This window comes from Cucurbita pepo, chromosome 8 (assembly GCF_057944985.1).
Source record: "Cucurbita pepo subsp. pepo isolate OVF chromosome 8, ASM5794498v1, whole genome shotgun sequence".
Taxonomy (NCBI): Eukaryota; Viridiplantae; Streptophyta; class Magnoliopsida; order Cucurbitales; family Cucurbitaceae; genus Cucurbita; species Cucurbita pepo.
This window is the reverse complement of record NC_141805.1, coordinates 3,693,654-3,704,737: the sequence shown is the minus strand read 5'-3', so window position 1 is coordinate 3,704,737 and position 11,084 is coordinate 3,693,654. Positions and strand designations below refer to the sequence as shown.

The window sequence follows — 11,084 nt, the reverse complement described above, 5'->3', positions numbered from 1 at the left end:
AACCATAAAGCCATTACAACATACAAATAATTGGAGAAAATAAAACATGTTAAAAGAGTTTTAAAAAAATCACATTAAAAAGAACAAAATCCAGGAACCAATCACTGTATGAATTAAGGTAACATATGGAATATATTCGGTTATTAATTATTTGTCTCTTGTTATGTTCAAAGTTTAGCTAAAAAATAGGTCTAGAAGTCATATTTCAACACATTAAAAACCAGATTCAAATAAACTATATATATCTAATTTAATTGACTTAAAACTTTATTATTTTGAAAAAGGAACCAATTTAAAAACTTTCTAGAATATTTCATATAGGCCGACACCATCGACTTTTTTGTGATGTGAGTCGAGGACGACACCATGGACTCTTTGTCTGTCAGCCTTCCAATTTTAAAACCACTTTTACTGAGGAGAGATTTATACACCCTTCTAAGAAATTTTGGTTCCCTCTGTATCTATGTAAAATTTCACAATCCACACTCTTGTAGGCCCTGAGCTTCATCATCTATGTCTAACTCTAATACCATTTATAACCATCTAAGCTCACAATTAGTAAATATTCTCGGATGATTATATGGATTGAGGTGTGCAACAAATTTGTTCAATTTTATACCTTTCAACAAACAAGATACACTAAATTCTATTGTTATCACATTATTGATTTATTGAAATTGTAGGGGGAGTTGTGATTGAAGAGAACAAATTCAATGACCCCAGACGCAATTCAAGATCCAAAAGCTTTTTATTATGGCAGATCTTCATGTTCTTCCAATTCATACCCATTTTGGGAGGTGATCATCATCATCTTGTTCCACTTCATACCCATTTCAGACAGTGCTTTGGATGAATACCCATCTTCCCCCGCACCTCTTTCCGCTGCATTTTTCAGATTCTTCATTTTCTCTCGAATCCTTTTCCCCTCTTCGCCTTCCATTAACGTCTTTACCACTTCTGCAATCTCTTCCTTCTCCACAATCCCGCTTCCCTCCTTCTTCTTCGGCCTCAAAGCAACTTTAATGTCCTCTGTCAGCATATGGGCGTTCATCCTCTGTTCTGCGTACAGAGGCCAAGCAATCAGAGGAACCCCATTCACCACGCCTTCCAGCGTCGAGTTCCACCCGCAGTGGCTCAAGAACCCCCCGGTGGACTCATGCCTCAGCACCTCAACCTGCGGTGCCCACGATGACACCACCATTCCCCTGTTTTTATTCCTCTCCATAAACCCCTCCGGCAAGAATCTCGACGCTTCGTTCTCGTTCTCGTCGCTAAAAAACGTTGCATTAGCCGCCTCGTCGTTTGGCTTTCTTACCACCCATAGAAATCTCTGCTCACTCATTTCCAATCCCAACGCCAATTCGTTGATCTGAGCACTCGACAGAGTCCCACCGCTCCCAAATGACACAAACAGAACCGACCCATTTGGTTGTTCATCAAGCCATTTCAAACACTCCGCTCTGTTTTCGTTTTCACTGCAATCGTTTCTCACCAGCGGACCCACTGGATAAACAGGGGGCTTCCCTGCTTCCTCCTCTTGCAGATATTTCATAGCTTCCGGCTCCAATTCAGGGAAGCTGTTAAGAAAAACAGCATCGGCCAATCTATACCTCTTACAGTTATGGAGTAATAGCTTGTACGCATCATCCTCCCTATCTTGAGCCGGTTCCAAGAGATCTTCCCCATGAATCGGAACACACCCAGGAATCGGAATCAGCTCGGGATGGTCCCTGAACTCGCCGGCGACGATTCGGTCGAGGCTGGGCAATTGAAAGGCGAAGGAAAGGGACATGGCGGAGGGAGGGAAGAAAAGGTAGCGAGGGACGTTGAATTCGATGGCGACATCGAAGGCGTCAGTACTGAAATGGTCGACGATGAGGGCAGCAAGATGGGTTTTTCCGATGAGGGATTGGAAGAGGTGGCGAAGGAAAGGAAGAGAGCGAGTTACAGAGAGAGCGATGATGGTTTCGATTTTGGTGTGTTTGGGGAGATCGTGGAAGGAGACGAGCGGGAGGAAGAGAGGTTGGATGGTGGAAGGGAGATTGGTGAAGAGAGGTTTCTGTGTTTTGGTCGGAGGGGCGTCGGAGGGAATGGCGACGGTGACGGATAAGGCGTGGAGGGAGACAAGGCGTTTGGCGAACTGGAGGAGGGGAATTAGATGGCCAATTCCTGGACTTGGCACCATAACAATATGGGATTGGGAAGGTTTGTGCAGAGCTTCCATGGCGGCGGAAATGGAGAAATGCAGAGATGGGAATGCAGAGTGAAGCATGCAGCTCTTGATTTATTGAAAAAAAAAAAAAAAAACAGAGGGGATGGCCCACTTGTAGGGATCACAAATATGTGCATCAACTATATAATTTGGTTAATTATATGATAAGGTTTTTGAAGATTTTAATTGAGTACTTTAATCGGTGCATAAACATGCATTAATCTTGTGAATCTGTCATGTATCTCAACTGTTCATATTCAATATGCTTCTAGATTTATATAACCTTTTCAGCCGCCGCACTCTTTTTTGTTTTCTTCACTCCATAAAGTGGTCTAAGCTTTGGAGCCCATTAACAGAACTCTCTAACGTCGAATTCCTCTCACAATGGCTCGTAGACATAAACCCGACTGTGGAGCCGTGGGTGAGAATACTTGTCACGACCCAATATTTTATTATGAGGCCGTGACTCAAAACGATAGTGTGAGAGTAAGAAAATATTTGAAAATACATCCAAACCAAATCATTTATTTCAAAAGGGAATTTCAATACAATAATTCAAATACTGGACTCGTATCTCCGGACATGATTTCCTCTGTGGCAATCCACATCTCTCAAACACGCCCTCTCTTGACCCGACACCTCAAGCACTTGAAAAAGAAAAACGTAGCAAGGTGAGTATACAAGTTATACTCAATAAGCTCACCTACTAGTAGGCTCTCATCGCATTCTAGGCTTAATAGATAAATGCGGACTTCTCATTGACTCTCGGACGTCTGGTTCTAGTCTTAACCTCTTTGAGCTGCTCGGGTTATTCACAACCCTAAGAGTTCCTTATGTTGAGGTGTGAATGACTAGTGACCTACTAGGAGCTACCTCGTGCATGGCTCTATAGGACTACTTGGTATCTTAGGGGGGTGAGTTGCAACCTCCTAGGTCCATAATAGTCCCCCTCATTGGGAAGGGGGCTTAGCTATCCAGCTAAATGGTCTGTACAAAGTGGGTCTCATGATTTTCATATGGGTGTACATGGTCGGAGTTGGGTTGAGTTGAGAGATTTTTTTTGCCCAACCCAAAGTTCGAGTGGGTTGGATTGGTAACCAACCTAACCCGAAAATTTTCACAACCCAATCCTCTATTTTCTGGGTGAGTTGTCTAGTTGTTAAAAAAATTAATTTTTTAAAAAAAAGTTTTATTTATGGACAATTTATAATTATTCCATACCATCTTAAATAAAGATATTCAAAATTCAGACACAAATCAATCTATAATTACAAAATAATAATAATAATAATAAATTCAATAGAAAACAAACATCAAAACGTCTAACATATTAACATAGTTCAACGTGGTTATAAAACTAAATACAACTAAATACTGACACTCCTTTAAAATTGATTAAATAAAAAAAATATAAGACAGATCATGATATAAAAAAAAATTATTAGTCTAAAATTACTATATATATATATATATATATATATAAATAACAAAATAAAATATATTATAAAAATATTTTAATTAAAATAGACTTATTTATAGGTCCAAAACTATTAGAAAAAATAAAAAATATATATACATATAAATATAAATGGTAATATAATCTTGCAATAAATATAATAAATACATTACAATTTGGATATGATCTTTAAAATAATAAATACATTCGAATTTAAAATTATTAAAAACTTAAAAGTCATTTTTGGAACCAACACAAAATAAAAATAATATGCTTTTATTTTAAAATAATCTAAAAGTATAAATCATATTCTATAATAAACCATATTCTTTTAACATTAAAACAAAACTCATGAACGATTGTTTATTTATATTATAAACAATTTAAGGATGTATAAGGTTCAAGGGTTTTGTCCCATGAACCCGAAACTGAACCGAGTCAATTTCGATTTAGAAAAGTTAATCCAACCTAACTCCTATAATTCGAGTTGAGTTGGTCTACGTTGTCGGGTTGTTGGAATGTTGGGTTAAATGTCCACCCCTAATTTTCCATGCTAAAACTGTTACGAGCAGTCACGTCTTGATCAGGAACCCCCTAGTCCCCCACGAAGCTATGACACCATTCACACAATTTGTCGTCTAAGGGTACCTCTTAAGGTCGTTAGTAAGCCGTGGTGGTCTGTTAGGCTTGTAGAAAGTGTTAGGTCTAGATTTAGTGATTGGTTATCTTAATCGCAAATCCCTAGTCTGAATCATAAACATTAACTTGTTGTGCACACATCAAACATCTAGATACATCATACAAAATTCATGCAAAACAGACATATATGCTCAACGGGACAATAATATCCATCAACACCCAGAGCGCAGAGTTCACAATTTCCCATCCTCCTTTCATCATAAATTCAACACATACATAATAAGCGGAAGCCTAAAACCTAAAGCATAAAGCATAAATCATAATTGACTTCTCATTAGGCATTCATTCTTTTAATCTTATTACCTAAGCTCATTTTATGGAAAGTTTAACGACCTAAGGTAACTAAACTAGCATACTCGAGTGATTTCTACAAGTATTTCTTCTTCAGGTTCCATGTAGTGACTTACTTGATTGACGTGTGCCCTTTTGTTTAGCGTTACTACAGAATAGGATGTCCAAAAAAACTTATTTTCCTCCTTAGGTCCTAATTCACATATAATAAGGTTAGAAGTGGAATCAGGATGAAAATCAGACAAACACAAATCAAACGGGTGAAAATTGGACTGATACGCACTGGGAAGTGTTCTTGTCGCAAGCGTCACACGTGGGTCCTTTCTGCAGTCGCGGGTCAGGAGTCTAGTTCGGGTAGCGGTTCGGGTCAGGTGGTTTAGTTTGCTCAGGTGGACCATGGGTTGGTTGGGCCGACACTACCAATCCCCTTCCCTTGTTTCTCTCCACAAACCCGTCGGGCAATAACGTCAATGGATCATTTTGGCTATCGCTGCCGAAAAAAATGATGCATTGGTTTTCTTGTGTTAGGATCGCACAACAACGCACACGCTCGATCTAGATGAACACAAAGAATGGAATAGAGAAAAGTGCAAGGAGAACTCTGGGTAAAAGGATTTGTTCTTATTGATGACTTCACGTATGTACAGTAAGAGAGAATTACAGAGAATAGAAAGTACATCTCAAAGCTCTACCGGATAGGATATATATATAGTTCAATTTACTATATATAGCTTTACCAGATTTAACCATCTACTATATATAACTCTTTACTATATATAGTTTTACTCGATTTAACCATCTACTATATATAGTTATTTACCATATATAGGTTTACCGGATATAGCTTTACCAAATATAGCTTTACCGGATATAACCGTTGACCAAGCTATAAATAAGCATTAGGCTTCATAACCTAACAATTCTCCCACTTGGAGACTGATCTAGTCAACCAAGAATTTCATTCTCAAACGACCATGAGCATCTTCATGATCTTCATGGCACCATATCAATTGAGGCTTTGCACAACCTCAATATTCCAACATCAACATATTTTGTCAACATGTTTGCTGGATTCTTCGCACCCTCTATCTTCTCCAAACACATCACCATCTTTCACTAACCTGCAAGTGAAATGGTATCGTCTTCTGTGTTTTCTCTTCAAATGATAGACCGGGTTCCTTCGCCAACTATATGACACTCTGATTATCTCTGTAAAGAATATCTTCGTGCTACTTCTTGCCTATTCTTCCAGATAGTCAGTCATCTATATCGTCTTCTTTCCAGCTTCAACTATTGCCACATACTCAGCTTCAGTACAACGCATTTTTGAAGCCTAGACGTCTCATCATCCATGGCTTGCTCCTACTTGGTTGTATCCTCCAACTGTAGGGCCTCATCAAAGGGTTGTGGTTCTCTTTCATCAGCAACAGATAGTGTAATGAAGGTACATGCATATCTGGTACTCTGATAGTACAGGATGATCTTCTCAACACCAGTTCAGGTGTCACTTGCTCCACTGCTGATTCCTCCGCAACAACCTCAGGAGTTTGTTGAGTATCTGCTACAAGATCACTTGGTGATTTCTCCACAACTCAACCTCAACTCCCACTTGTTTTGTTGTCTTGGAACCTTGCTCCACATCTGGTTCCTCAGCAGTAGTCTCAGGAGTTTCTTGAGTATCTGCAACAACATCACTAGGTGAGTTTTCCTGCAACTCAAGCTCAACTCACACTTGTTTCGTGGTCTTGGAACCTTGCTCCACATCTAGTTCCTCAGCAGTAGTCTCAGAAGTTTCATGAGTATCTGCTACATCACTAAGTGAGTTTTTCTGCAACTCAAGTTCAACTCCCACTTGCTTCGTCGAACCTTGCTCCACATATGGTTCCATTTCTAACCGCACTTTCTTCAATTCTCTGGCGGTCCTTGTGAAGCTAACTCGTTTCTGCTTGCTCATAACGTAGTTCTCACAACGACCCACATCAACAGATTTCAGACCTTCTATAACTCCTTTCGCAGCCAGCCTCTTCATTCATTTCGCGCTCATAGGTTCAAGTCTATTGTGCTGTAGACTTGAATTTGAAGCACTCTCAGCAACAACAGCTATGTTCATACACCCTGCAGTGGTGTATAGGGTTCCAGATTTTGAGTCACGTGCTACCACCGTAGCACCCTTCATAATCTTCCACGAACCCTTCCCTAACTTTGTTGCATAACCTGTGTTGTCCAACTGACCAATAGAGATCAGGTTTCTTTTGAGACCAGGAATATATCTGACATCCTTTAATGTCCACTGATTTCCTGCCGGAGTTTTTATGCAGACATCTCATTTTTCTTTAATTTCCAAATTTTTTTTGTCGGCAAGATACACCTTGAAATTTCCAGACTTGAAATTCCGGAACAACTCTTTATTTGGGGACGAATGAAAAGATGCACCTGAATCCAAAATCCAGGATTCAATTGAACTGTCCGCGCTGAGGATTAGAGCATCCCCAATGTCTTTTGCTGAATTTATAGAATCATCATCATCTCCAGATTTGTGATTCTGCTTCCTCTTTAGTCTTGTACAACCTGTCCGAAAGTGACCTTTTTCTCTACAATTCCAACACGTTACGTTTGGTCTAGATTTTGATCGCCCTTTGTTTGGGCCCTTCGGTTTACTTCTTCCCCTTCGATCAACACCGAGAGCATTGCCTGATGAATCTCCAGTTTCTCGTTTGCGAATACTTTCGCTGAGAACTACATCTTGAATTTCACCAAAGTTCAGTTTATCAGATCCTCGGGAACTGCTGATTGCGGCATCAATAGTATCCCATGACTTGGGTAAGGATGACATCAAAATCAACGCTTTAATTTCATCTTCGAAATTAATTTTCACCAAACTCAGTTCAATATGATCATATTGAATACATTTATATGATCAGCAACACGTCCGCCTTCAGACATCTGTAGATTGAACAATCTCCGCATCAAATACACCTTGTTCATAGCCGATGGTTTTTCATACATATTTGACAGCGCCTTCAATAGATCTGACGTTGTCTTCTCCTTGATAATGTTGAACGCCACGTTTCTAGATAGCGTCAACCGAATCAGCCCCAATAGAGGTATCCGGCTTCACCCCCAACAGAGGTTCGTGAAGATCTTTCTGGTACAGATAATCTTCAATCTGCATCTTCCAGAAACCGAAATCGGATCCATCGAACTTCTCAATTCCAATCTTTGAACTTTTCATCTTCACTGATCGTGGTGAATTTCGCCTAGCTCTGATACCAGTTGTTAGGATCGCACAACAACGCACACGCTCGATCTAGATGAACACAAAGAATGGGATAGAGAAAAGTGCAAGGAGAACTCTGGCTAAAAGAATTTGTTCTTATTGATGACTTCACGTATGTACAGTAAGAGAGAATTATAGAGAATAGAAAGTACATCTCAAAGCTCTACCGGACGGTATATATATAGTTCAATTTACTATATATAGCTTTACCAGATTTAACCATCTACTATATATAACTCTTTACTATACATAGTTTTACCCCATTTAACCATCTACTATATATAGCTATTGATATAGCTTTACCAAATATAGCTTTACCAAATATAGTTTTATGACCAAGCTATAAATAAGCATCAGGCTCCATGACCTAACATCTTGGTCGAGGAAAAAGTGGTTGATGATTGAGGGGAGAGAATTATGTACGGAGATTTGGGCTGGTTTGAAAATGTGAGATCCCCACATTCCCAAGATTCTTTAGAAGGTCTAGAAACCTCCCTAGCCGACTCTGAATCTTAGAAGGTCCAGAAACCTCTGCAATTGTAAAACTTGAGGAGAAGTCCAAAATGATAGCTAAATAAGACAATATAGCCCAAAAGCAGACTCATGGTAAAACTTTGAGGAAAAATAAAAAAGGAAAGCGAAAGAAGACAAGCCTAAAAGTAAAAGTCAAATAAGACAATAAAGGAATGAGCTTACAAATGGTATTAGGTCCACTCACCCGATAGTGCGAGACACAAGTCTCATAGGGCTAGACCCTCTCCCTCTTCATAGCAAACTGCTTTAAATGACGACTACATACAAGAGACTAAAGTGGACAATATTTACTAGCAGTGAGCTTGAGCCGTTACAAAAAATTATGCACTAGATAACGGATCAAAACATACCATATGTGTTTAAAAACTAATATTCTATCGGGAGTGGAGAATAAGAATAATAATAATAATTATAATTATTATAAAAGGAAGAAGAAGAATATATGAATATGAGAATTGGAGTGGAACTAAAATTGAATAGTTACAAGTGTGCGCTGGAATTGGGTGCGCTTCCACACCCACACCAACGTAGTCCTATCAACCTTCCGATCTGTACTGTCAATTCTTCAATTGCCGCCCACCATTAATGACATAAAACCACTCCTCATTATAGATTGTTACTATGTGAAAACAGGCCAAACCTCAAGCCATTCTCCTCGACCTCGGCTACCCAAAAGTCGACCTATAGAATCCATACTTGGTCTAACTTGATTTATTCATAATAGAGTCTTGGGTATAAAATTGAAAATTTAAGAACCAACACCGTAACACGTGCTATTGTATTAGGATGATAGTCGTCACAAAGGTAAGATCAAATTTTTAAATATGAACATCTTGTAGAGATTGGTTTTGTAAGGATAAGGCAAATCAAGTGGAAATCTTGTTCTTCCACTTCTCAACCATCTCGCACACTATTTTAGTGGACAACCCATCTTCTCCAACAGCCCTTTCACCTGCCTCTTTCAATTCCTTCATTTTCTCTCGCAGTTTCTTCCCCTCTTCACCTTCCAACACCGCCTTCACCACCTTCCAAATCTCTTCCTTCTCCACAATCCCTTCCTTCTCGTTCATTTTTGGCCTCAACGCCACCTTGATCTCCTCTGTCAGCATCACCGCGTTCATTTTCTGCTCTGCATAAAGCGGCCATGCGATCAGAGGAACTCCATTAACCACCGCCTCTAACGTTGAGTTCCATCCACAATGAGTTAAGAATCCGCCCGTGGAGATGTGGCTAAGGATCTGAGTCTGCGGCGCCCATGACGGCACCACCAATCCCCTGTTTTTCATCCTTTCTACGAACCCTTCTGGTAAGAAATTTAAAGGGTCGTCGTGGCTATGGACGTTGAAATAGGTAGCGTTGGCCACTTTATCGCTTGGACTTCTTAACACCCATATGAATCTTTGTCCACTCATTTCCAATCCCATGGCTAATTCGTTGATTTGATGGCTAGACAGAGTGCCCCCACTTCCAAATGACACGTATAGAACAGACCCATTTGGCTGTTCATCCAACCATTTCAGGCACTCTGCCTTCTCGTTGCTTCCATTTGAATCGATTCTCACCAATGGCCCAATTGGGTAAACAGGGGGCTTCCCCTGTTTCTCTTCTCGGAGAAATTTGATAGCTCCGGGCTCCAATTCCGGGAAGCTGTTGAGAAAAATCCCATCTGATAAAACGTACCTCTTCATGTTGTGAAATGTCCATTTATAGGCTTCGTCCTTCCGATCTTGAACTGGGTCCAATAGATTCTTGCCGTGAATCGGAATACATCCCGGAATTTGGATCGGCTCCTGGAGGTCACCGTACTCGCCGGCGACGGATTCATCGAGTTTGGGAAGAAACAGAGCAAATGAGAGAACCATAGCGGTGGAAGGAAAGAAAATATAAGGGGAAATGTTGAATTCTCTAGCTAAATCGAACGCGTCGGTGCCGAAAAGATCAACGACCAAGCCGACGAGGTTTGAATTAGTCACCATGGATTTCAGTACATTCTTAAGAGATGGGAGAGATCGAGAAACAGTGAGGGTAATGATGGTTTCAATCTTGGATCCATGGGGAAGATCATGGAAGCTAACCGGCGGGAGAAAGGTGTGATCGATGCCGGAAGGGAGGGAATCAAGGAGAGATTTTTGAGGCTTGGACGGCGGATGGTCGGAAGGGACGACGAAAGTGACAGTTATACGGTGGTGCAAAACAAGGCGTTTGGCGAATTCAACGAGTGGAATTAAATGGCCCATTCCGGGGCTGGGAAGAATGGCCAAATGAGGCACCGTTGCATCCATGGCGGCGGCGGTGGCGTTGGCGGTGGTTCTGGTTATTGGAAAAACAGAGAAGAGAAAGAAATTGAGAATATGATGAGGAAGGGGAAGAGAAAGAGAGAAGGGATTTATAGAATGGAAGGTAATAAAAATGGAATCTTGGGAGAGTTGAAGCTGTGATGAGCAATTAAGAATGGAAGAACAACATGGAAAGGGGCCTGTGGCTGTGGATGAGTAGAAGTGGGGGATGGTGATGTCAATTCAAACGTAAGGCTTATCATCCCATTGCTCTATTTTTACCCATCTCATCTACCACATTTGAATTAAGGGATGGTTCGGAACCACCCGTTCAGTCAC

The 11,084-nt window shown here is 40.4% G+C and overlaps 2 pseudogenes; both read right to left on the bottom strand.

Moving 5' to 3' along the window:
* Positions 1–726: 726 nt before the first annotated feature.
* LOC147791377 (hydroquinone glucosyltransferase pseudogene) lies at positions 727–2,274 on the bottom strand (annotated as a pseudogene).
* Positions 2,275–9,216: 6,942 nt separating this feature from the next.
* Positions 9,217–11,084, bottom strand: LOC147791376 (hydroquinone glucosyltransferase pseudogene; annotated as a pseudogene).